General features: G+C 47.9%; 1 non-coding gene across 1 annotated transcript; it reads right to left on the bottom strand.

Annotated features, from left to right (window-relative positions):
• Nucleotides 1-4,663: 4,663 nt before the first annotated feature.
• Nucleotides 4,664-4,735, bottom strand: Trnad-guc. The gene has a single exon. It is a non-coding gene; the product is annotated as a tRNA-Asp (tRNA).
• Nucleotides 4,736-26,568: the final 21,833 nt, after the last annotated feature.

Below are 26,568 nucleotides of genomic sequence, written 5' to 3'. Positions count from 1 at the left end.
TTTGACATTGGGGTCGGCATGCCTTACTGCCATGCGCGAGCGCCAAATACTACAAAGGCCCAAAAGAAAAAACATGTCAAAAGGCACACAGTCGTCATTCGTCACGTCCAAGAAACGAATACCTGATGGGGTGACTCGCAGCTCTTTCTTTAGCGTGCGCTGAAGCACATCCCAGAAAAAGACCGCATCCATGCAAAAGATGAAAACATGCTCAATAGTTTCAGGTTGCTTGCATAAAAGGCAATCGACCGTCCACGGGACATCAATACCCTTTTCCCTTAGCCACACCTTGACCGGCAACGTATTGGTGTGTAGCTTAAAAAAAAACGTTTTCACTGAATGTGGTACGCACATACGCTTCACTCGATTTAACACATCGTGGCCGCCATTACAGAAAAGTGTTCGATACATTGGTGTCGGGAACAAACTGACCACCAAATCGCGCGCGAGCGCTTTCTTGCTCACTAGAGACAAGTACTCCAAAGAAAAACGTGCAGACAAAAAGCGAACTGATTCAACAACCTCCTTTTGAAATCCCACGAGTCTTGTTGGCTCGACGCCGCAAGAGGAAACAAGAAAGGATGGCAAATGAGGAGACAGTTTTGTCTGGATGAAGGTGCGGATGAACGGTTGCTCTTGGTCTCGCAGAAAAAAGAAACGCGATACTAGCTGTTTAACAAACAAATGGGACAGCCCAAGCCCCCCGTGGCGTACCCGGTGAAAAAGATTGTCCCTCCTCATGGGTTCCCAGTTAGACCCCCAGATGAACAAAGCAAAAACACGGTGGCACTTCTGAACGTTAACACGTGCACAATGTATGGCTTGCAAAACATACCACATCTTTGAAATCAGAAAAATATTGCAAACTGCCGCCCTCGCAAAGATGGACAGATCACGGTGCTTCCAACGAGAAGCACGGCTGTCCAGATCGGCGGCGACCCCCGACCAAAATGTTTTGCTGCTGCGGTAGCAATTTAGAGGTACGCCCAGGTATGCGCAGGGCACGCGGTCCCAGCTAACGCCTTCGTACTCCGAAGGCGTTGTGGCCCATGCGCCGTGCCAAAACCCGCGGCACTTGTCCCAGTTTATGGCAGCGCCGGTCGCGTCACAGAAAGCCTTTGCCAAAGACACCGCGGCACTGACACTTTTCTTATCGCTGGAAAACACTGCGACGTCATCTGCGTAACTTATAACTTTTACCTCGGCATTTTCCAGCCGAAAACCCCGACAATCCTTACTGTTCAAGACGCTTAAACAAAAGAGCTCCAAATACAAATTAAATAAAAGCGGCGACATGGGACATCCCTGCCTCACGGACGTTCGCACGAAAATCGGCTCGGTCACCTCTTTGTTTATGACGAGACGTGTGGTGCAATCTTTATAGGCCATTTTGGCACCTTCCAAAATAACGTCTCCGACGTTCACACGATTTAAAACATCAAAAAGGACGTCGTGCCTGACACGATCGAAGGCCTTGTCCAAGTCTATTTGGAGCATGGCTACTTGGCCCATGCCCGCATCACACGCTTCCAAGACACTGCGCGCGACATGCACGTTCGTCGTGATGCTCCGGCCCTGGATCCCACACGTTTGGTGTTCCCCGATAAGTTTGCAAGCAACACTTTGAAAACGTCGCGCTAAAATCTTTGCAAAAACTTTGTAATCTACGTTACACAGGGTGATCGGGCGGTAACCAGTGATTCGCCGTAGTTTAGCGACGTCGTCACTTTTTGGTATAAAAACAGTATGTGTTCGCGTATAAGAAGGCGGTAACATTTTCCGCTCATACGCTTTACCAAAAACTTGTAACAATAAACTGGCGAGTACGCCCTTGAATTTCTTGAAAAACTCGGCACTTATTCCATCGGGTCCCGGCGTTTTCGAGTTTGGCAGGTCGTCTATCGCCCGTTCGACCTCTTGAAGAGTGATCGGCTGAGACAGGCTTTCCGCCTCCTCTTCAGCTAACTGCGGCAGCGCCTCAAGCAGCTTGACCCACGCGGGGGCCCCTTTCCCTTGAACTGGGCTCTCAAAAAGCTGCTTGTAGTGAGCCACAAACGCCTGCTGAATACTGCGTGGACATGTGCGCGTAACGCCGTCAACTTCAATTTCCGCTATCTCGTTTCGCACGGCGTACCGCTTTTCGTCTGCTAAGGCTCGTTTCGTTGGCTGCTCGCCCATGAGGTATTTCTCCGCCCGGGCTCGAACCACGGCGCCGCGGTAACGTTCTCGATGCAGCTGTTCTAGGCGTTCCTTAACGTTGTCCAAATCCTTTAAGCAGACGCCGGGGTTTGCACACTCCGCTCTAGAGAGCGCCAGCAGATCGGCGTTTAAACTCCGTTCAGCTTGACGCGCTTCGTGGGCCAAAAGAGACGACCTCTCTATCGCAAGCATCTTCACTTCCTGCTTTGCGGTCTCCCATGCCTCAAAAATGTCCTCTTCAGCGTTTTCAAAACCCGACTTAAAAATGTCACCGGCGCCCTTAACAAAATGTCCGTCGTCAAGCAGCTTCGTGTTCAGCTTCCAAAGCTTCCACTCAAACTTCGCCTTCGGCCGCGCCTTATTCCCGATCGTTGTCGCAACCAAGCAATGGTCGGAGAAAAACACTGGTGTGACGCGATACTTTGTTAACAACGCTGCCACGGAGGCCGAAACGTAAATCCTGTCTAAGCGAGCGTGGGAGGACGCCTGAAAGTGTGTGAAACGCATCTCCCGCGTTTCGTTTCTAACACTCCCAGCGTCTACCAGATCGAAATCTTCGAGCAACTCTTTTAATATCGTCGCGCTTCTATCGGGGCGCTGCCCAGACGGCAGCCTGTCTATCGCCTGAACGACGCAGTTAAAATCCCCGCACAACACAACTGTCCTCTTACAATCTACAAAACGGCGCAAGCCAGAAAAAAAGGAAACTCGGTCTTTCACCGTATTGGGGGCATATACACAGATAAGCCGCCAATGAACTGCCGCAAACAAAAAGTCACACAAAATAAAACGACCTTCCATGTCGGTAGTTACTGATAACTCGAACAAGGCCAACGATTTTTTTAAGAACAAAAAGCAACCACCCGATAAACCTACAGCGTGCGTAACACAAACTTCGTACGAAGATAAAAAGGGCTTAAGTGCATTCGTCACCTGCTCTTCCTCGGCCATCTTGGTTTCCTGCATCGCCAAGAAATCGGGTTTCTGGCTTTCCAACAAACGTTGTACTTGATATTGTTTCTTCCGCATGTTGAAACCGCGAACATTTAACGATGCGACCGTGATGGCCGGTTCAAGCGTGCAAATCATAAAAAAGGCTATGACGGGACACTTGCCTTGAAAACCCGCACGAAAGTTCATGAACCAGGCGTTGCCGCCTTACTGGCTGTCGCGGCGTGGCCCGCCGTCCGCGGGGCTGCCAGGTAGACGCTTGTACCTGCCGCGCTTGCTCGTTTTCCACCCCTGGTTCGGGACCGGTGTCATGGCGGCGCCCTCCCCGTCGCGACCACGCTTGGAGGAGTCCGCAGTCTCGTCCATGTCGACGGTGTCTTCGGCATCCTTGCTGGGTGGGAGGACAGCGGGAGGCGCAGCCACGACGGCCTCGGGCGACGTCGCCGCAGGAGAAGGCGCAGCACCTTCCTCCGTCGGGGTGCTAGTTGCCGGCTCGTTGCCGTCGTTACCGTCGGCCCCGGCGCGTTGCTCCTGATGTTGTTCGGAGGTCTGGGGGGCGTCGCTGTTGAGGCCACACGCCGCCAGTTCGGCGTCCTCCGCCTCCATGATGAACGGGGATGGCTCGTCCGCCTCAACTGCGCCGGTGACGCCGGCGTACGTCCGCACGCAGTCCTCCTTCTCGTGGCCGAAGCGGAAGCACTCCGTGCACTTCGGCACGCGGCAGTCGCGCCTGATGTGCCCGGGGCGCTTGCATCGCAGGCAGACCGGCGCTCTTCCGGGGATGACGATGAGGGTGTTCGCACCTTGAAGACGGAGCTGGTGGGGCATCCCGTCGGGTGTGGCATCGCTCTTCAGGGTCATGCGAACGAACCGAGTGGTAGATTCGATGCCCTCAAAACCGCTGACGCGCCACTTCTCACGTCCAACTTCCTTGACCTTGCCGTACGGCTCGAAAAGCTTTCGAACCGCATCGTCGGGTACGTGGAACGGCACCCAGTGGATGCGAAGGCGAATCTCGGTGGTACAGGGGTCAATGACGAGGCAGCGGAGGCCCTTCACCTTGATTTCCTTGACGTTGAGGAGGCGTTCCTTGGCTTCCGGCGTGCGAAGCGTTGCTAACCACACATGGTTCATCTGGAAGGCGCCGAGCGAGACGATGTCTGGCAAGGCGCCGGTCCGTTTCAGCTCCTGGCGAAAATCCTCGATGCGGTAGGGCCGTCCCTTCAGGTCGCAGTGAAGAATCACGGAGTTCAAAAAAGTTGGCCCGGTGGGCATCGAAGGCAAAACAACCTTGTATTCTTCAGCGGTTGACGTTGAGGCATGAAAAACAGTAGTTCCACGGCCATCAAGGGCCGTTGTCGCAGCTCCGCTGGAGCCAGCCATCCTGCGACCGTTCTCGGCGAGTGCCAGAAGCAGAATCCTATACTAACGAGGAGAGACGGGAACTCTACCGCAACCTGGACTTTTCAATAAAGGAAAAAAAAAATGTGGGGGTAAAAAAAAAAAAATTATGCTCCCCGTCGGGGAATCGAACCCCGGTCTCCCGCGTGACAGGCGGGGATACTGACCACTATACTAACGAGGATTTTTTGTTTCTTTATTGCAGGAGGAATGCAAAAACGGTCATGTCACTTTAAAAAAATGCTCTGCAACACTTATTGCAGGGTACATTAAAATCCTCGCATTTTGAGGAGCGGTTTACAAATGTCTAGCCACTCGGCGGCCAGTCGCCCAGCTTGCAATCGTCTATACAACGGGTCTGGAAACAAACTTTTCAATAAATCGCGTGTAAGCGTTTTCTTGCTAACAGCGGACAAATACTCAAAAGAAAAACGGGCAGACAAAAATAACACTGCGTCTACCACCTCCTTTTGATATCCCACTGATCTCTTAAGTTCGCCGCCATGGGACGAAACAAGAAACGATGGCAAATGAGGAGACAATTTGGTTCGTATAAACGTACTGTCGTGAGCAAAAGTCTGGATAACACGGGAGCGCCGACCGAATTTAGACCGAATTGCATCGCCGCGCTCCCTGACGGCGCGGCGCCTGGTGCCGAGACCCGCGCAATGCGCACGCGCGTCCTTTCTTATCTGCTGGCCCACTCGTTCGCTCGCTTCAACGCGATGCGCTCCTGAGCGAATAAATGGGCGCTAGGTGCCGCCCCGGGAACCAAGGCTCTGCAAGATTCCAGAGCAGTATGCAAGATTCCGAGAGCCTCGCTCACCGCTCTGGACAAGCTCGCGTGGTCCGCGGCACGCGTTGTTCGCGCATATCTTTCCAGCCACACGGAGACGCTTTAAAAACTGTCGCTTATATTGATGCAGCCGGAATGAATTGTTTATTTATTTATTTATTTATTTATTTATTTAGGGATACTACCAGCTCCAGTCAAGGAGCTAGAGTAGGAGTGGTTCCAACATAAACACAGTACACACAGCAACACCAAGCGAACATTAAATAAACACGTTAATCGTAGCGTTCCACAGCCGCTATAAAAGCATGAACAGAGGTTAAGTTGACAATATCATTACTTAGATTATTCCAGCCGCGAATTGCCCGAGGAAAAAAAGAATACCGGTAACAGTCATTTGTAAACCTGTATTGCCTTAAAGATCTAGAGTGGTTTAATCGTGAGGACCCGGACAATGATGGCTGTAAGTAACTGGTGCTATCAATGTGAATGCTGCCGTTTAGTATGTTATATAAAATTTTTAACCTTTCGACGTCGGCCCTTTTATCCAATGATTGAAGCTGGGCCCTTGCAAGTAACTGAGTGGGGGATGTATTCCTGTTAAAGTTATTATATATAAATCGGGCTGCTTGCTTTTGAATACTTTCGAGTTTGTTAATACCAACCTTTGTGTAAGGGGACCACACTGATGAGGCATACTCTAAAATTGGTCTTACGAATGCTTTGTAGGCTATGAGCTTAGTATCAGGATCGGCAAATTTTAATCTCCTTCTTAGCTCAAACAGAGTACCTCTTGCTTTGTTGACGGTCGTTTCCAGGTGCAGGTTCCAGTTTAGCTTGTTATTGAATATTAATCCAAGATATTTGAATTCGTTTACCCGTTGTAATGATTGACCGCTGAGATTGTAACTGAATAAAATTGGTCTTTTTTGACATGATACTGTCATAACAGCTGTTTTATCATAATTTAGTTTCATTTGCCATTGAGTACACCATTTAAATATTTCGCCGAGTGCTTTCTGTAACTTATAATTATCATCCAGGTCACCTATTTTTTATATATTATGCAATCATCAGCAAACAAACGCAGGGGAATGTCGATGTTATCAGCTATGTCATTAATGAAGACTAAAAACAAAAGGGGACCAAGTACAGACCCCTGAGGTACACCGGACGTGACAAGAAGTTTGGAGGAGCCAACTTTTTTGTAATGAACATATTGGGTCCTGTTTGTTAAGTACGCCGTGATCCAGTCAGTTATTTGAGAGTTTTTTAGTACATTTGAAAGCTTGACTATTAGTTTTGGGTGCGAAACCTTATCAAATGCCTTTGAGAAATCCAAAAATACCACATCAGTTTGTCCCCGCTCGTTAATTGTTTCCGCCAAGTCGTGAGTTAGTTCAATTAGCTGGGTTGTGGTCGAAAGCGATTTTCTGAAGCCGTGCTGTTTTTTATATATAAGGTTGTGTTTGTCCAAATAACTTGCGATGTGTGTAAAGATGATGTGCTCCATTAATTTGCATGTTGTACTTGTTAAAGAAATGGGCCTGAAATTAGATGCTAAGTTAGAGTCGCCGCCTTTGTGCACTGGAATTACTTTTGCCGTTTTCCAATCACTAGGAAGGGCAGCGTGCTCAATAGAAGCTCTGAACATAATGACTAAGTACTTCGATACCCATTTGGCATATCGTTTAAGGAATGTGTTTGGTATCATATCAGGGCCCGCACTTTTCTTTGTATCTACTTTAGTTAGTAATAGGTTGTTATAGTTACGTCATCAATTTTAGGAACTAGACTAGGATAAAAACCATGGGTCAGCCCGTCGTCATCAGTAAAAACAGATTTAAAGAAAGCGTTGAACTCATTCGCAGACAGGTTACTTTGTACAAATGACTTCCCCCTGGGTGAGATGTACCGCCAAAATTTTTGTGGCGAGCTTTTGATGAAAGAACGCAAAGTCACATTGAAAAACTTTTCTTTCGCTGTACGGATCTTTTTTTTAAGGCTTGAGGTTAGACCAGAGATTAGCTGGCGACATGATGATGTCCTATTTCGATTAGTTTTCTTCCTCACTCGGGCAATTCGACGCTTCAAATGCAAAATATCTCTATCAATCCAAGGGTTATGAACATGAGTGTTTTTCATTCGATAGGGCACATATTTCACCACACATTTGTTCACTATATTTTTAAAACTAAACCATAACGCCTCAACGTCTGCACCACATTCAATAGACAATTCTTCAAATGTGCCAAGAGACAACTCCAAAAATTCTATTATAGAAACATCGTCAGCTCGGTTGAAATCGGGAATTGAAACTACTGTAGTGCGGGATCTAGGTGTTTGGCCTAAAGAAATTGACACATGTACCATGTCATGATCTGAGATACCCTCTACCACTTCAAAACTGTATTCTTTTGAACCCAGGTTATCAGATAAAAAGACCAAGTCCAGTAGCGACTCAAACCTAGTGGGGCTGTTAATTATTTGTGTCAAGTTAAGAGAAAACGCCAAGTCAATTAAGGCTTCCCCATTAGCGCGATCCTGGCTGTGTGCGGAAAGGGTATCCCAGTCGATGCATGGTAAGTTGAAGTCACCAAGTAGTATAAAATTAGTGGAACACTTAACATGTTGGAGCAGATAGGTATTGAGGTCGATAATCATACTAACGGGGGTATTTGGTGGCCTATAAACTGCGCAGACCATCAGAGAAACATTATGACAAGTGAGTTTGCACAACAAGACCTCGTAATCAATTGACATAGAAACGGGTGTAAGCTGATAAGATTGCTTAAAAAATATTGCTATACCGCCTCCCCTAGAAGCCCTGTCTTTCCTAACAATATTGTACCCAGGGGGGCATAGTTCAGAATTATCAATGTTAAGGTGAAGCCATGTCTCCGTTATAACCATAATGTCCGGAGAGTGCAACAGTAGGATATGTTCTACTTCTTCTACTTTATTGGCCAAACTTCTTGCATTAACATTTAACACTTTGAGCTGGCACTTCTGAAAACCCGCAGGTCATTGTGGGCCTTGTTTGCGCGTCGCGGAAACTTTGATTCTCGTGCATTTTTCCTGATCCCAAGCGTAAACGTCATCGTTCACGATCAGCTTGTCATAGCGAAGAAAAACCTTGTCATCTGGCGTCCGGGTATCTCTCACTGTCTGCCACAGCTGCTTTCTTATCGTTTGCACTTTACGCGAATAGTCCTCGGACAAAGAAATGCGCGTGCCTTTTAGCTTGAAAGCGTTTTTCATTAGTTTCATTTTCTCATTGTAATCAAAAAACTTTATGATGACTGAACGAGACCGGTTAGTCATCTTTCTTCCCAGACGATGCAACCGTTCTATGCTGTTAACAGCAACGCCAAGTTGAGCCTCAAAAAGATTCTCAATAACAGCTTTTCTCATCGAAACCGCCGTTTCATTCACCTCCTCCTGAATTCCGTAGAATTGTAGAACCTGTATTCGCGTACTCGAGGCAGCCTTGGGCTTCCTTTTGAGTGATCATGCACGTGCGGTAAAGTGGTGAATGACGAGCAAAAAGAAAACGCCAAATAAGAAAGAAATATTTATTCAACCCCCCCTCCCCAGAAAAAACAAGAAGCAAAACGGAAGGAAAAAGAGGGGCTGGTTCAGTTTGGGTGGCTAATACTTCGTCATATTTCCGTTAGCATGAATCACTTCTGCCACACGGCGTGGCATAGAATCATAAAGTGAGGCCACCAACTCTGGCTGTGCACGAAGCGCCTCCCATTCCTCTTTGACAGCGTTCCAGAGCGTCTCCGACGTAGCGCTTCCAAGGTTTTGTGCTGCAAGGCGGCCTTTCATCCACCCCCACACGCTCTCGATGGGGTTCAGGTCCGGCCCGACCGGTGGCCACTGCAGCGTGCGGACTGCACGGTCCTCCAGTAGGGCGCTGACAGAACGCGCTGTGTGAACTGGGCTTCTGTCGTGCTGCAGCAGACAGCAGCCGTCTTCGAAGGGACCATCCAGAATATATGGAACCAAGACGTTGTCAAAAGATTTCGCAGTAGCACTGTGCGTTAAAGCTGCCCTCAATACGCACAAGAGGGCCAAGGCCGTCTTTGCTCATGGAGCCCCAAACGCCAACTGCGCATCGGCCGCTTGAGAGGACACTGTGGGTGTACTGGACCATATATACCTAATATAAGAATAGAAAAGAGGACAAAAACGGGTGAACCAGATTCTACCTAAGACGCTGTGATCAATTGCTGCAGAAATAGAGCTGTTTTAATCATACATCTTAATAAATAAAAAGATCGTCTTTAAATTTGGAACAAACACGAGGACTAAACGTCTTGGGGAAATACATATTCCTTCAGCAAAACAAAATAAAAAAAAATAAAAATGCATGCTTCAATTGTTTGAACACTAAGTAAAAACAGCGAACCCGCCACGACAAGTTTCAGTTGAGGTAAAAATTTACTTTAAAAAAAGTTACGATGCCTGGGATAGACAGTAGTGCATTAGATAAATCCAACTAAAAATCTGTATAGTGGTTGTCGGCTGGCATATCACAAATAGTATACGCTGCATGTGTAACACTGGGCCATTGTAGCACTCGTGCTCCGTTACTATAAAATTCTGTAGTTACCATCACTTAACAAAATTATGTATTATTACTACCTGCAGTTAAACGGCCGCCGGACGCGCCGCTGCTGGTCCCACCGGCTTGAGAAGGTCGACTCGTCGGTGAATATAACTTCTCGCCAGTCGTCCACCGTCCATCCTTGCACAGCCCGGGCAAATTCGAGCCGAAGGCGCCTCTGTCGCTCTGTGAGGTGCGGCTTTTGCGCTGCGACACAGTTCTTCAGACCAGCTTCTCTGAGCCTTCGCCGGATGGTTGAACACGATATGTTCAAGTTCAGTTCACTACGGATGTCCTTCGCGTAGACGAAAGGATCTGCGACTATGCAGGCGATGATTAGTCGATCAGTCTCTTCATCGGTTGATCTTGGCCTTCCGCTGCGCTGGTCATCAGTAAGTCGCCCGTTATCACGATATGCACGGATGATTCAATTTACCGCTTTTAGTGATCTGCCAGTACGTTGGCAGATTTCTCGCTGCGAGACACCTTGTATGGAGAGCTCAACAATGCGTCTTCTTGCTTCGATGGTAACTGGCGGCGGCATTCTTGCAGAAAATAAAACCAAGCAAGAATACCTTATATATGTAGCTTTTGCGGCATGATCTCGTCCAATCGCTGACCAGAGCTGCGGAAGCTTTGTGGTGACGATTGCTGCCTAATGCATGTTAGCGTGGTTCACCAATACGTGATTAAGCCCTGCTATCCTGCTGACGCGCTCCGCCGTGATATCGAGTTCCTTCCTAGCGGTATCGAGTGTGCCGTTAGTGAGCCCCCGCCGTGACTCTCATAGATTACGTGCTGAGGGCTTACAAACAGCCGCGTTTTCCGCGTATTCATCTCTGCCTCAGCTAGGAGACAGTTTTACCTACTGCTTTAAGGACACAATAAGTGGCACTATTGCGCACTATGGGTGGTTGTCGCGCGTTCGTGTCACTCAAAGGGGCTATGCAAAATTTTTAACATTGAAATAATTTGCAGCTTGTAGTTTTATATTGTTGATAGCGTCAGAAAGAATCAAAAAAGCATCACTCTCCTGCAAAATGTTGCAATTCTGTTGTGTAATCGCAAAGCAGAAATGGAAAAATTTCCCTCTCTGCAGTTGTGCGCGGCGGTTGAATCCCGGAGAAAAGCTCACCGGAGAAAAGCTCACCGGAGATAAGCTCACCGGAGAAAAGCTCACCGCAAAACCAGCGGATGCGGAGAAAAACTCACCGGCCATTGAGCGTATGTGCAGAAAAGCTCACCGATATTTTTTCTTCTTTTTATGTGGAGGCTGTTGGATCGTGCGTAACATATATCAATTTATTATCATTAAAATTCGTCAGCTTTGTAAAAAATAAAATGTCCTCTTTTGTAATATTTGTTAAGCTTAATGGGTATATTGCTCCCAAATTAATAATCGCGGGCCAGTGTTTTTTGTGGCTTACTCTCTAGGCAACGAAAGCCTAACTAAAAATCTTTATGAACTTGAAGAACAGGAAAAAGTTAAAGAAAGGTAATGATGACTGCCTAAAACCTCAAAATCAAAGGTGTAAATGGCGAAAATTAAAAAGTCCACGCGCAACACCGCGGTGCCTGAAACTCTCTTTGAAGCTTTTGTTAACATTTGAAAACAGGATAAAACAGTCAATTGGATATCGAGGCTTCTTTCTTCCACGGACATGCACGCTTTCTAACCGTTTGTGCTGGTGTTTCCACATGTTCCTTTTGTGTGATAGTGTCCTTCTACGGTGCGCCAGCCATGACCTTCAGAAGTGCACACAGTCTCCGTTATTATTCGTGAGCTATATAAGAACTAGTAATTTGTAAGGTAGGTAGCGAATTGGGTGAGTTGGTAAACGTATACATGATAAAAACCGTTCAAACGACGACGACGGAGTGAAGACAAAAAACACGACACGACGAAGCTGTTCTCGCAACTAAAGTTTTGTTAGTGAAATTAACAGAAAGAAAACAGCGTAGCCGACACTGATTACATCCACAAACACCTACTTATCGATTAGGCACTACACAATATTTGGACCTCAAGCGATTCACACACCGCTATTCATATTAGCTCGCAAAAAACAAATTTCTTTATCTGACAGAGCTATACCGACGGCACACCCTCAGCTGTCAATAAATTGTTGTCTTTTTTACCGGTGTACAATGTTCTGATTTTTTACTTGCGACTTCATTAATTTACAGAATGGGTGATTACTAATTTCTGAGGAATTAGTAAATATGCACAATGAACCTCGAGAATATTACAAAAACGAGGACATTTTTTTAATGAAGTGACGAATGCGAATAGTGTTAAATTGCCACGTTTTACGGAGAATCAAGCTAAGCTAAAAAAAATATCGGTGAGCTTTTCTCCGCATCTGCCGGTTTTGCGGTGAGCTTTTCTCCGGTGAGCTTATCTCCGGTGAGCTTTTCTCCGGTGAGCTTTTCTCCGCCGCCCGCGGCGGTCATGGGAAACGCGCCGTGACGGTGACGCGGGGATCGCTGCAGCTCAACGCTTCACGAAGAGCAGTAAACAAAGCAAGAGTAAACATCCTTGGGGAGAGCGCACGGAAACCGGTGCATCCTCACGTCGACGTCACTGAGCACGTCATTCGGAGAGTTGAGGGGTGCCGGAAACTTGAATCTTTGTTCTTGTTTAAAATTATAATTAGGGCACACAGACGAAATCGCTTTTCTCTTCTTTACTTTAGAAGTGTCGGAGAACAACTCGTATAATTATTTGGCCATTGTCCGGAAATCGTTGCAGAGCCGCTTTATTTTATGGCTTTCGGTACAAGTCATCACAGCTGATGTTAAACTGAACATTTTAAGGTCACTTCGCGAACAACCATGCTGAGAATTTCTGGCCAGTACCACGTGTTTTTTTTTTTGTTTTTTTGTTTTTTTGTTTTTTTGTTTTTTTCTTGTTTTCTTGACTTCTTTACCCTTTACAACGCGTGCATAATAAATTGAGCAGCAGCTGTTTGCATGGTAGCCGGGGAAAATTTAGGATGGGAAGCTTAAAAATAACATATGGAGGGAAGCGACAGTTTTTAACGCGTCGCCGAGTCGCGAGAAAGATATGCGCGAACGGCGCCTGCCGCGGAGCACGCGAGCTCGTCCAGCGCGGTGAGCGAGGCTTTCGGAATCTTGGTTCCCGGGGCGGCACCTAGCGCCCATTTATTCGCTCAAGAGCGCATCGCGTTGAAGCGAGCGAACGAGTGGGCCAGCAGATAAGAAAGGACGCGCGTGCGCAGTGCGCGGGTCTCGGCACCAGGCGCCGCGCCGTCAGGGAGCGCGGCGATGCAATTCGGTCGGCGCTCCCGTGTTATCCAGACTTTTGCTCACGACAGTACGTATGAAAGGATGCTCTTGGTCTCGTAGAAAAAAGAATCGGGACACAATCTGTCTGCAAAACAAATGCGAGAGACCGAGACCGCCGTGACGAATCCGATGGAAAAGATTGTCTCTCCTCATCGGCTCCCACTTTGAATTCCAAATAAACGTGGCAAAAACACGGTGAAATTTCTGCACATTCAAGCGAGCACAATGAATGGCCTGCATCACGTGCCATAATTTTGCAATGAGAAAAATATTACATACTGTCGCTCTGGCAAATATGGACAGCTCACGCTGCTTCCAACGGGAAGCGCGCCTGTACAGGTCGGCGGCGACTCCCGACCAATAGGATTTGCTTTGCCTGTAACATTTTAGTGATACACCGAGGTAAGTGCACGGCACACGATCCCAACACACCCCTTCAAACACCGAAGGGGTTGTGGCCCACTCTCCGTGCCAAAACCCACGGCACTTGCTCAAATTTATGGCTGCCCCTGTAGCCTTACAGAAGTCTCTTGCCAACGTCACAGCCGCGCTAATACTTGGCTTGTCGCTACAAAAAACCGCGACATCATCTGCGTAGCTCATGACTTTTATCTCCTCATTTTCCATCCGAAATCCGTGACATCGCTTGCTGTTCTGAACACTCAAACAAAAAAGTTCCAAATAGAGGTTAAACAATAACGGCGACAAGGGACATCCTTGTCTTACGGATTTTCGCACACGTATCGGTTCAGTCAACTCCCTGTTCACAATGAGCCTAGTGGTACACTCTTGGTACGCCCCATTTTAACCCCGTCCAAAATACGCTCGCCCACATTCACGTGCTTTAAAACATCAAAAAGGACATCATGCTTAACTCGATCGAAAGCCTTATCTAGGTCCAGTTGAAGCATGGCAACTTGGCCCATGCCATCGTCACACGCCTCCAAAACAGTTCGGGCAACGTGCACATTCGTCAAAATAGATCGACCCTGTATTCCACAGGTCTGATGATCTCCAATGAGCTGGCAGGCAACACTCTGGAACCTCCTCGCTAGGATTTTAGCAAACATTTTGTAATCTGCATTACACAGAGTTATCGGGCGGAAACCAGTGACTTGACGTAGTTTCGCAACGTCATCGCTTTTGGGAATTAACACAGTGCATGGACGTGAAAAATACGGCGGCACTACTTTCCTTTCGTATACTTTACAAATGACTTCTAAAAAAAGCGGAGCAATTACGCTCTTGTATTTCTTATAAAATTCGGCGCATAGCCCGTCCGGTCCTGGCGTTTTCGATCTCGGCAAATCCTCTATTGCTCTCGACCTCTTGAAGAGTGATCGGCTCTGTGAGGTTTTCCTTCTCCTCTTCCGTTAGTTGCGGCAGGGACTCTAGAAGTTTTTCACACATAGGGTCCTGCCTTCCTTTAACTTGGGTTTCAAAAACTTGCCTATAGTGTGCGACAAAAGCCTGCTCAATACTACTGGGGCTAGTGTTAATCACTCCGTTATACTCGATTTCGCCAATTTCGTTGCGAAGCGCGAACCTTTTCTCATCCGCCAAAGACCGTTTAGTAGGCTGCTCTCCCATCAAGTACTTCTCTGATCGAGCCCGAACAATGGCTCCGCGGTAACGCTCTTGATGAAAATGCGCCAGGCGTCGCTTAACAGTTTCCAAATCTTTAAGAGCTGTGCCGGGTCGCTCACACTCAGCTCTTGACAGAGCTTGCAAATCTTCGGTTAAGCCACGTTCGTCGCAACGTGCCTCGTACGCTAAAATCGACGACCTTTCGATAGCGAGCATCTTCACTTCCTGTTTGATGAGCTCCCATGTCTCGAATATATCGTCCCTTGCGGTTTTAAAAAAACGTTTTGAAGACGTTATCTACCGCTGCAAGAAAACTTTCATCGTCAAGCAGTTTTGTGTTAAGCTTCCACAGCTTCCAGTTAAACTTGGCCTTCGCCGGCGCTTTTTCGCCGATCGTTGTCGAAATCATGCAATGATCCGAAAAAAACACCGGTGTGACGCGATACTTTCTTAACATTGCTGCCGCGGAGGCCGATACGTATACTCTATCGAGGCGCGCATGAGACGACGCTTGGAAATGGGTGAAACGAATCTCGCTCGTTTCATTCGTCACCGTTCCGGCGTCAACCAAGTCAAAGTCTTCAACCAGTTCGCTTAAAACTTGCGCACTCTTGTCACTGCTCCGCCTCAGGGGCGTTCTGTCTGCTGCCCTTACAACGCAGTTAAAATCGCCCAACAACACAATCGTTTTATCACAATCTAGAAAACGGCGTAAGCCAATAAAAAAGGAAACACGGTCTTTAACCGTACTAGGCGCATACACACAAACAATTCGCCACTGAAAAGACGCCAAGGAAAAATCACACATGATGAACCGCCCTTCCGTGTCGGTGGTTACAGCTAACTCCGACAAGGGCAGGGACTTTTTAAGAAAAAGAAAACATCCGGCAGAAAAACCAACCGCGTGGGTGACACAAACTTCGTACGACTGCAGAAAAGGCCTAAGCCCCCTAGCAACCTGTTCCTCCTCAGCCATTTTAGTCTCTTGCACCGCTAAGAAATTGGGTTTCTCTTTAAGCAGCAAACGCTGCAATTGGTATTGTTTTTTCCTGGCGCTCAAACCTCGAACATTCAGCGATGCGACCGTTATTGCTGGTTGGAACTTACAAATCATGTGTTTTGCTGTAGCACTTGCCTTGGCATTCGGACGTCAGTCTTTGTAACCAGGCGTCAGCCGCCTTACTTGCTGTTGAGTCGCCTCCGATCATCTGGGGGGTGGGCGTGGGCTGGAAACGCCCCTTCTTTGTCCTCTCCATCCAAGGGTTGGGCCTGGGTGTCATGCCCGGCGTCGTCGGAGGGTTCTCGTCGAGACCACGCTTGATGGACTCGGTGGTTTCGTCCATAGTGTCGTGACCTTCGGAAGGCGCCTTCTCGAAAGTCGGGGGGGAGGCCTCGCGCGGGGCTACGGTCTTCTCCATTGGCGTCGCCGTGGGAGGGGGTGCCGCGCTGTCTGGTTCAGGAAAGCCACCAGCCACCTCCTTCTTCTTGTCCTTTACAGGCGAGACTTCAGTCGAGCCGTCCGCTCCAACAGGATGACTGCAGGGCTCACCAGACGGTGAAGCTTCGTCTTGTTGTCCCTGAGCGGAACGCTCAGCCTCGTCGATATCCATAGTCAGGGGCGAAAGGTCTTCCGCCGCCGCTCCACCAGTTACTCGGGCGTAGGTCTTTACGCACTCCTCCTTCTCGTAGCCGAAACGTGAGCACACCGAGCACTTAGGCACGCGGCAGTCGCGCCTGATGTGCCCGGCACGCTTACAGCGCAGGCAGACCGGCGCCCTCCCTGGGATTACGATAAGGACGTTTGCTCCCTGAAGCCGCAGCTGATGAGGCATTCCGTCGGGCGTGACGCCGCTCTTCAGCGTCATGCGTGCCACCCGGGTAGTCGGCTCGATGCCCTCGAATCCCTCGACGCGCCACTTCTCACGTGCGACTTCTATAACCTTGCCGTAGGGTTCCAAAAACTTGCTCACCGCGTCGTCAGTCACATGATACGGGACCCAATGGAGGCGTAGACGAACTTCCGTGCTGCTGGGGTCGATGACAACACACCTCAGGTCCTTCACCTTCAACGCTTTGCAGTCGATGAGCCGCTTCTTGGCTTCCGGCGTTCGCAGCGTGGCTAACCAGACGTGGTTCATCTGGAAAGCACCGAGCGCCACAATCTCGGACAGGACGGCGCACCGCTTCAGTTCTTGCCGGAAATCTTCAATACGATAGGGGCGGCCTCTCAAATCGCAGTGCAAAAGTACTGAATTTAAAATCGTTGCACCCATTGGGATGGGAGGCAACACCACCTTGTAGTCCTCGGCAGACGATGACGCAGCAAAAGTGGAAGTACCGCGGCCAACTGGGGCCGTTGTCGCAGCTCCGTTGGAGCCAGCCATCCTGCGACCGTTCTCGGCGAGTGCCAGAAGCAGAATCTTATACTAACGAGGAGAGACGGGAATAGCGGGACGGGAACTCTACCGCAGCATAAACTTTTAAATAAAGTTAAAAAAAACTGTGGGGGTAAAAAAAAATTATGCTCCCCGTCGGGGAATCGAATCCCGGCCATCCGGGTGACGGGCGGGGATACAGACCACTATACATTTTTTTTTATTGGCTTATATAAAAGTACCAGCTTCACGGCTAGGTTATGCGATACATTCCTTGCATCTTTTTTCAACACTCACAAATCACAGTACGTTTGAAGCAATGCACGTCTAATTTCAAAGACAACCCTGGCGGCAGTGCAGTACATATGCCTGCGAAAAATTCCCAATCTGTACGCGGTACAGATTTTGAATTGACCAGCCCTGATGCTTTTAGCAGCGCAGCCGCTTACACAGTTTCCGCTTAGCACGTTGCCAGCTCTCTATTTCTTCTTCCGGTGTTCGCTTCGCAGAGCTCAGTACCCGTTCTGTGCGCTCTTTAAGAAGCAGTCAGGCTGTTCTCAAGCTTAGATGGAACAGCGCGGATGTAGTCACACTTACATGCACACCAGAAACAGACTCGCAGCGCTGACTAACAACTCAGTGATATATTTTTTCTTCCTCAAATCGCCGTCATCTTCGCCTTCGCCGTTATAAAGATCATTTAAATTTTTTAAACACCAGCAACCAAATAGCCAATGAACATTAATAAATAAATATATCTTTGACAACAAAAAATAAAATTACAAATATATTTAAAATATACATTTTTTAGAATAAATTAAAAAATTAAAATTAGAAAATTATTAAAATTATAAAAAAAACTTTAAAAAGCCTTTAAAAATAAAAAATAAAAATAAATAAAATATAATTTAAAAATTAAAATACATCACTGGAGTTGTTAGTTAGTGCTGCGAGTCTGTTCTTTCTTGCGTGTCTGTGAGCGTGACTGCATATCCGCGCTATTCCATCCAAGCATGAATTACCGACTAGCCCCTGCCTCCGCATTATCAATGTTCTCAAGCGCGGAGCAGCCTCAACCTTAAGCGTTCTACGTATCCACAAGGCGTGTAGCGCCATCGCTACCAAAGCTTGGAATTCTTGAGAAGTGTCCCTTTCAAAATATCAGAACTTTAAGGATGCCCAGAATGGCACAAACGCAGTTTCTAGCACATACCGAAAATCTGCCCAGAAGCAGAAAGCGTCTTTGCAACCTAGGAAAGCGTGTTGCAGGGTTTCCCCCTCTCCGCAAAAGCAGCAGTCGGTGACTAATGGCATGTAGAAATCCTTTGCTTCCAGCCACGCTTTCACCGGCAACGTTTCGGTGTGGAAGTTGATGAAGAACTGTTTCTTACTTGTGGATGCATGCGCAACTTCTTTAGCCTCTTGAGGAAGTCGTTTCCCTCGTGAGCACCATACCCCTCGATCCTGTACAACGGTAATGGAAACATGGTGCTCGGTGTGTCCCAGTAGAGTTTCTTTCTAGTTATTTGCACAAGGTACTCCCACGAAAACCTCGCTTGGAAAAAGATATTGCCTCTCCGATCTCCATGTAAAGTGTCTCGACTTCGGAATTTCTCCCGCGACAGCCACCCACTTGCTTAGGTAGGCGACTCCGTACCGCTGCTGCGCTGTTCCCGTGATTCCTTCTTGGCGGTTTCTAAAAAAAAAACAGAAGTGCTGCACCATTAGTTCCAAAGCAACATTGACCAGGCTGAAGCGTCATTTCCTAAATTCCAGGAATAGATAAGTTCGTCGCATCTTTTCCATCGGTGACGCCCAAGTAAATGTGGCGAACAGGTGATGGACTTTGCTGATGACGCTGTTGCTCACTGGGACTACACGTGCAACGTAAAGCATGTCCGAGAACGGGACAACGTTGCAGAAGTGGCTGCGCTGGATTGCGTTGACCTGTCTTTTCCGCCAAGGAAGAAGGGACATTCTCATCGCTTGAAGTCTTGCCACCCATGCCTCGTCAATCGATTTGGAAGACCCCAGCTGTACTCCTAGGTACCTATTCATGCACGGGGACCCCTTCAGTCCCAGCAGCACTTCTGGCGTGCACAGCCAGTTGCCCAGCCATGATCCTGTGGCCTTCTCAAAGTTGACCTTCGATCCCGATGCGGCACAGTATTCTTCTTGTATCTTGAGTACCTTGGTTATTTGAATTTCGTCCGACAACGTCATCCGCATAATTTAGCACCTTGAGGTCCATGTTGGGAATCTGAAGACCTCTTATGTCTCTGCCCGAGCTAAGCGAGCGACACAGAGGTTCTAGATTAAAGGGCAAAAAGTAAAGGGGACAAAAGGCACCCTTGTCTCACCGATACTTCTACAGCAAGTTTGTTTCTTTTTGCCCCATTTATCAAAAGTTGAGTTGAAATATCCTTGTAGCATATCCGGACCCACTCCCCAAGGTATGCACCGCGGCCCACAGAGTCGAGCAGTTCGAAGAGAAAGTCATGATTTACCCTATCAAACGCTCGACTTAAGTCAACCTGAAGAACCGTAAGTGGCGTGTCTGGCTGGGCCGCAACTTCACAAACCGTCCGCATCGTATCCAGGTTATCTGAGATTGACCTCCACTTCAAGCCGTATAGATCTGGTGAGCCCCGATAACCTCTGGGAGCCCTATCTCTAGTCTTTTTACAAGATTTCACCCCAGGATTTTATAATCCGTGCATAAAAGACTTATAGGTCGGTAGCTGCCCGCCGTTGGAGTTTATTCAGCTGCGTGAGTTTAGGAACGAGACTGTCAAGGCTTTACGCATACTTGGCGGTAGAAGATTGCGCTTCTTGATATCCTTAAAAGCCCTCTAAAGTAGTGAACTTACCTGCTCCGAAAACGTTTTGTAGAAGCCACTGCCAATCCCGTCTGGCCCTGGAGATTTGTTCCATGGCATATCTGCCATTTCTCTTGCTATTTCTCTTTCAGTGATTTTAGAATTCATAATTTCCAAGAATCCTTTGTTTATTTTTGGAACATGACTAAGGAGGGCGTCAAATGTGCAATGTCTGCGGTTTTTTTTTTTTTTTTTTTCAGACAAAGTCTTGTATTTTTTGTGAATTATGTCTTCTATTTCCTGCTGTAAATTCGCACACCTGCCGTACTTAATTGCGATTTTCCGAATTATGTTTGCACAACCTCGTTGCTTTTCGAACACTTGAAATATTTTTGATGGTTGCTCATCTCTGTCGAGAATTTTCACTCGTGACCTTACCATCGCACCTCTATATCGCTCTTCCAGAAGCGATAGAAGCTCTTTCTTCACACTTTTAATGTCCCCTAGGAACTTTCCCGGGAAGACCTCGTTCGCCTTAATCGCTGTTACAAAGTTCGTAATCAGTTTTCACTTTTTTGTATGTCTTTCTTTACTTTTTTGTTCGCTGTACGCTATCGCAGCATCCTTGACCTGCTGCTTTAAGATTTCCCAAGAAACTGCATAAAATACAGGGGCTTGTGCTGCTCCTTGCACAATCTTCCCAAGTTAATCTGCAAGCTCTTTATCTTCCAGAAAACTTTCATTCATTTTCCAGTGTGCCTGCTTTGTTTTGGATGAGGCGTGATCCATCTGCAACGTTTAGTAAAAACATGACCAGAGCATGGTCAGATAACTCGACGGGATTCACTGCGTACCACGAACGAGCAAAATTGAACTCATTTGATATATAAATTTGATCTAAACGGGCTTGCGAGTTACCCTGCCCCCCCAATGCGTATACCAGAATACGTTACTATGGACCGTCTCCGCAGCATCGATTAGGTTGTGCTCTTTTAGCAAGTCACGCAAAGCAGCCGCGCTAGCGTCAGCAATCGCTCTTCGCGGCATTCTGTCGTCAGCGCAGAGAACAGAGTTGAAGTTGCCGCATAACAAAATGCTTGCATACGTGTCAAGCACCTGATATAAAGAGAGGAAAAAATTCTTTCTTTCGCGTTCGTTATTGGGAGCGTAGAGGCAAAACCGACCTTATCATGGCTTTCGAAACTAAACAATCAACAAAACTTATCCGACCATTCGGGTCGTATACCCGATATCAGGGACAATCTGCACAAATGACCTACGACGTACAAACACTGCGCACCCGCCGTTTTGGCCGACTGCCGGTGATGCAAAAAATTCAAAGTGCCTCTTAAAAAATTCTCGCGCTTCGCCTTCCCTTTCAGGTGTATCTAACTTAGTTTCCTGTACACAGACAACATCCAGTCGCTTCTCAAGCAAGAGGTCTAACAGCCACTGCTTCCGTTTGCGGGACACCAAACTCAAAAACTTTCAGTGTTCCCACCAACAGTTTTTGTGTTCGTACCCCCCTTTCTAGACTCTCACAAGTTAGAATGTCATTCAACAAAGAAAGGCGCACGGCAAACACCAAGCTCACCACAAGAAAGTTCTTGTTCATAATCTGGAAAGCTGATCAGCACACTATTCCGCTGTCGATCCGAAGTCCTCCAATGTAACGCTCCGACCTCCGTTAGTCGGAGCGGCGGCCCTTCATCTACCTTCACAACGCTTAGTAGTGCAGACCCTCAGTTTTTTTTTTTTTCAGCGTTTGCTGGTCACAAGCTGGAAATGCTGTTCCGACGCGTTGGCCTCTGATGGATGGTCCGGCCGCTTCGCAGCGCCTTTCTTCCATTGCCTCGTCTGGTTCAACCTTACTTTCGCGGCACTCCACCGAAACTTAGGGCGCCGCAGCCCCTCGAGGCTGACCATGCTTTTCAGATTCATCTTCCTCCTTGTCGGCTTGACCCCCAGCAGGCGTTCCCTCGATGACCTGATCTTCATTGTTCTGCTCGAAGGGTTCTGTAGTAAGCACTGACTTGGGCCTTTCCGATGGTTGAGAACCGTGAGCCTTCGCTCAAGGTTCACCGACGGTTTCCTCCGTTTCATCCTGTTCCTTTAGGTTCTCGATCGAGATCCTCGTCAAAGCTGGCACGTTTCGTTTTCGCTGTGTAAGTTTGGACGCAATCGTCCGCCTCGTTTCCGAAGGTGCGGCACACGTAGCGCCACGCCGCCCTGCACTTCTTCCTCATGTGTCCCACTCTCTTACAGCGCAGGCACATTGGTTGTCGTCCTGGGATAGAGACCAACGCTGCATTCCCGAGAATATTTACCTGGTGTGGAATGGCGTCGACTGTTGTGCCCTCCCTGGGAACTATGGTGACGGTCCTCGTTGTTGTCTCGATGTTCTCGTATTCCGGCCGGCGCCACCTTTCACGCGCGATGGCCTTGACCCTCCCGTAGTCTTCAAATGTTTTTTTCACCTCTTTTGCCCGGGACATACTGTATATGGGAATCCAGTGGACCTTGAACGACTTTTCGCTCCGGCTTTGGTCGATGACGAGACACTTTTTTTCCCTTGACCTTCAGTTCTTCCATGCGGTCGAGTTTTTCCTTTGTGGTAGCATTGTGCAGGGTGAGCATCCACACATGGTTTATTTGGAACGCCCCAAGGCCAGTAACGTCCTTCGTCATGTCAACCACGCCTCTCAATGCCTCGCAAAAATCGTCGACTTGGTACAGTCTCGCTGAACGGTCTCCGTGAAGAAAAACCGACTTGAAAGAGCATCTACCTGAATGCAGCGCCGGCAAAAAAGTCCTGTAGTCCTGCGAAGACGCCTGGGCAGTTGGCACAGAAAAAACCCGGCTAAGGTTAGCCGAAGAACTTGCTTTGCCGGAGCTCATGATTCGCACGTCCGTCAGCGACGAGTGTGGGAAGCCGAATTCACGTTGACAACTGCGCCACGAACGGGGCTTTTTTTATTTTTTTTTTATTTGGACGATGACACAAGGCAGTGACACACAATCGATATGAAACATTAAACTACACCAGCCATCTTGGCTAATGTCGAACATGCTACAAGTCTTTGAGGGTAGACAACACATCAAAACGTGGCAGCCACTTAGGTGCAGGTTGCTGGTCCTTAAATAATTTCTTCAGAAAGCAGATGTGCTCAACAAAATACTTATGCACGGGGCGAACACCGATATCTGCGTGGCGCACAGCCATGCGGCACGCCATATGCTGTTCAAGCCCTGAATGTCATTTCCCTTCTACCGCTCAAAAACGTATGCCATGGAGCGTTAATGGGAAGTCTTTTCTGAGGGTCTCTTGTAGGACGTCCCAAAAGAAGACCGCGTCCCAACAGCCAAGGAAAACGTGATCAAACGTTTCCTGCTTTATCCACAGTATGCAGTTGTAAGACCAAGCTACTGGGATACCTGTTTCAACTAACAAGACTTTAACTGGGAATGTTTGACTATGTAACTTGGAAAAGAAATGTATTTGCGTTCGGGGGTACCATTTTACGCTAGACTCGCTTTAAGATATCTTTCCCTAGGCCTGCACTGTACAGAAACCGATACAGAAGTTGAAAAAAAAAAAGCAAATCAATTAAATCCTTCGTTAGTCGCTTGCTCGACACACAAGACAAGTATTTCAGTGAGAAACGCGGGACTAAAACCACGAAACAACATCTCTCATATACCCGCGTACACAAGCACCTACGTCCTCGCTTGACGGAACAATGAACCCAGGAAGCTCGCCACGCAATCTCACTTGAATAAGAATTTGTAAAAATGAAAAAACAGTTAGGGCGCAGGCGAGCTGGTGTAAGTGAACCGGAGTCGGCTTTCGGTTCACGCACGCGCCTCGGAGAGCTCGTGCAAGGAATGCTTTGAAGTCGCCATCACAGGCACACACGTCGTCCCGTTGTCTCTTTCTATGTCCTCACTTTAAATAACGTGGTAGGACCTCGCGGCCCCCACACGCCTTTTCATATTTTGATAACATGATGGGCTGTTCTAACTTTCTTTTTAAATCGGCTACAAATTTCGGCAATAGAGGCAAATAAAACTTCTGGAAAACACCTTTTTGGGGTGCTTGGTATTGAAATGCCTTTATAACATGTTCTACGAAAGCGCGTTAAATGATTCCTTTCTCGCGTGACAAACCCCCTGATACAGAATCTCACTGTACTGCATTCTTGCGTATTTGTTCTGCCCTTATCGCCCTTTACGTGGGTATCTCTCCGAGCGATAGCCGCTTCCAGTGTCAAAAACCTCGAGGCGTTTTTTATAGCCAGCCGGCATCAGCCAGACGGCGCCAGCAGAGTGAGAGCCCACGGTTATACCCTGTCTCGTTGTAACTTGGCAAAGGGTGAACGATAAGCCGCGCATTGCGTGCCGACGGCTTCGAAATGCGTGGCAATGCGCGACGTACACGAGCGATATGCACGTATACGTCGCGTATTGGAGCATGACGCAGCGAAAAGCTTGATAGTTCTGCGCGGTAAAAGCGCACTCCGGTGATACGTGGTGACGTTCCGATTGGCCCGCCATAGGCCGTATAGCTTTTGCCGCACTGGCATGTTATGCGATCACGGCTTCCTGCATACCCATTATTTATTGCTTCAGACGCTATAGGCTATTGTAGAGTGCCTTCATGTGCGCTAAAGCGCACATGAAGGCTCCCTAGGCTATAGCGGCGCCACCAAAGTAATAGCTCACGTTTGAACAATACAGCCGCCACTCCCAGGCATACCCAACATTTCTTGCTTCAGTCGCTAGATAGCGCCAAACCAAACAGCATTGCAGATTTCGTCAGAAAACGAACCGGGAGAAGCGCAGACATCCCTCATGAGCTCCTGAAGTGCGTTTAAATCGTTCCCTTCTTTTTGTTTTATTCGTGCTTTAAAAAAGTGAAGCGTTCAAAGAGCTACCATCTTAGTTTCCTGCTCAAACAATTACTATTTAATTCTCAACTCTTCCTTGTTAGCTGCCAAGTCTTCAAGATGTTGGCAAACCCTGTTCACAAAACATTATTCATTTAGAAGCTTCGTATTAAACTTCCCTAAATTCCAAACTTCTTCGGCCTTGCTTTAAAGGAACAAATCGTAAAGGATACAGAAGCATGATTCCTAAAGTACACGTGATCCACCTCATACTGCTTGCACCCTCTGACAAGGTTGAGAAAAACATACGCTTTATACAAGCGCGCGTAGCTTGCACGAAAATACGTGTACTGCATACTCGCCCACTTGACGCGCAATGTACGGTGCGCCCAAAACTTAACGCCGCCACGAGATGGTCCGATTTCTTCACTTTTTGAGCTATTCCTGAACATAGCGGTCGAACGAGTTCGTAAAGATTTGCGTCCCCGAAGGAAACCCAACCAGGGGAAGGCATTCGAGCAGCTGCAACGAACAATGTATCTTTGGATACGAAATAACTCAATATTTGCGTAACCGAGTGGCGGCGTTAAGTTTGAGGGGCACTGTACATCTGGGAACTTACTACGTTCGATATTCAAAATCCTCGCTGCTAGCGTCTTTCTATCGCGCGCCATTCGCTCTGTCATGCCCTATAAAAGAACACTTAAGATGACCCAAAAATAAGAAGGCGATCAGTTTGAACGTACTTTTCAATGTGCTCAAAAATTATCAAACAATATTCTTCCGCCTTCGTAGGGACGTATACACATCGCCCAGCCACGCACGCGGAAATATCGCCTCGAGCTGATGGGACCGATCAGACAACGTCCAAGAGCACCATCATGGCGTTTGTTGTGTTTCTCTACGTGTTCTATCATCGCTGAGAAAATCGTAAAAAGAAAAAGCCCATTAACCTGGGCTTTTGACGCTGCTTCATTGGTCCATTCGCTAGTAGCGTCATCTGCGTCTGGAATTAAGCTGAAACGAAGTATAGAAACTATCGCTTAATTATGCGGCATTTACGACACGCCCGAATGTACTGCAATATTAAATGTAATTTATTACAGTTATATCGTGCACATTTCATTCAGGCTCCGACCAGGGCGCTCCTAGCGGCAAACGGGTCCGTTTTATCGGGGAGCTTCTGCCAGTCGCCGCGTTGGTTGTGCCGTTGTAGCTGGTTAGTGCCGTAATTTCTGAGATGGCTATTCTGCACCAACAAAGTCACAACAATTGCTGCGTGGTCGGCTGCGATAGTACGTGCAAGGACGCGCACGGCACGAAGTTCTACGGCTTCCCTTCGAAGCCGTACGAGGCGGAGTGCCGCACGACCTAGGTGCGACTTGTGCGTCAAGGCAGGTACAGTCGGGAGCAAAAGTTTGCGGGGCACCGGAGCGCGTGCCGAAATGCATCGCCGCGCCGTCCGACGGCGCGCCGCCGCATTAAGGAGATGCGCTTTGCGCATGCGCGGCTTTCGTGCTCGCAATCATGTCTGTTTCGCTCGTTTCTTTTCGACGCACTCCTGATAACAGGAATCGGCGCCAGGGGCGCGAGTTAGCGCTTCCCTGATTGTCATGCTGTGCGTTTGCTTCAG

The sequence above is a fragment of the Ixodes scapularis genome, unplaced genomic scaffold (assembly GCF_016920785.2).
Source record: "Ixodes scapularis isolate PalLabHiFi unplaced genomic scaffold, ASM1692078v2 ptg001080l_1__unscaffolded, whole genome shotgun sequence".
Taxonomy (NCBI): Eukaryota; Metazoa; Arthropoda; class Arachnida; order Ixodida; family Ixodidae; genus Ixodes; species Ixodes scapularis.
Note: the sequence above shows the minus strand (reverse complement) of the source record. Positions and strands in the feature narration are given on the sequence as shown.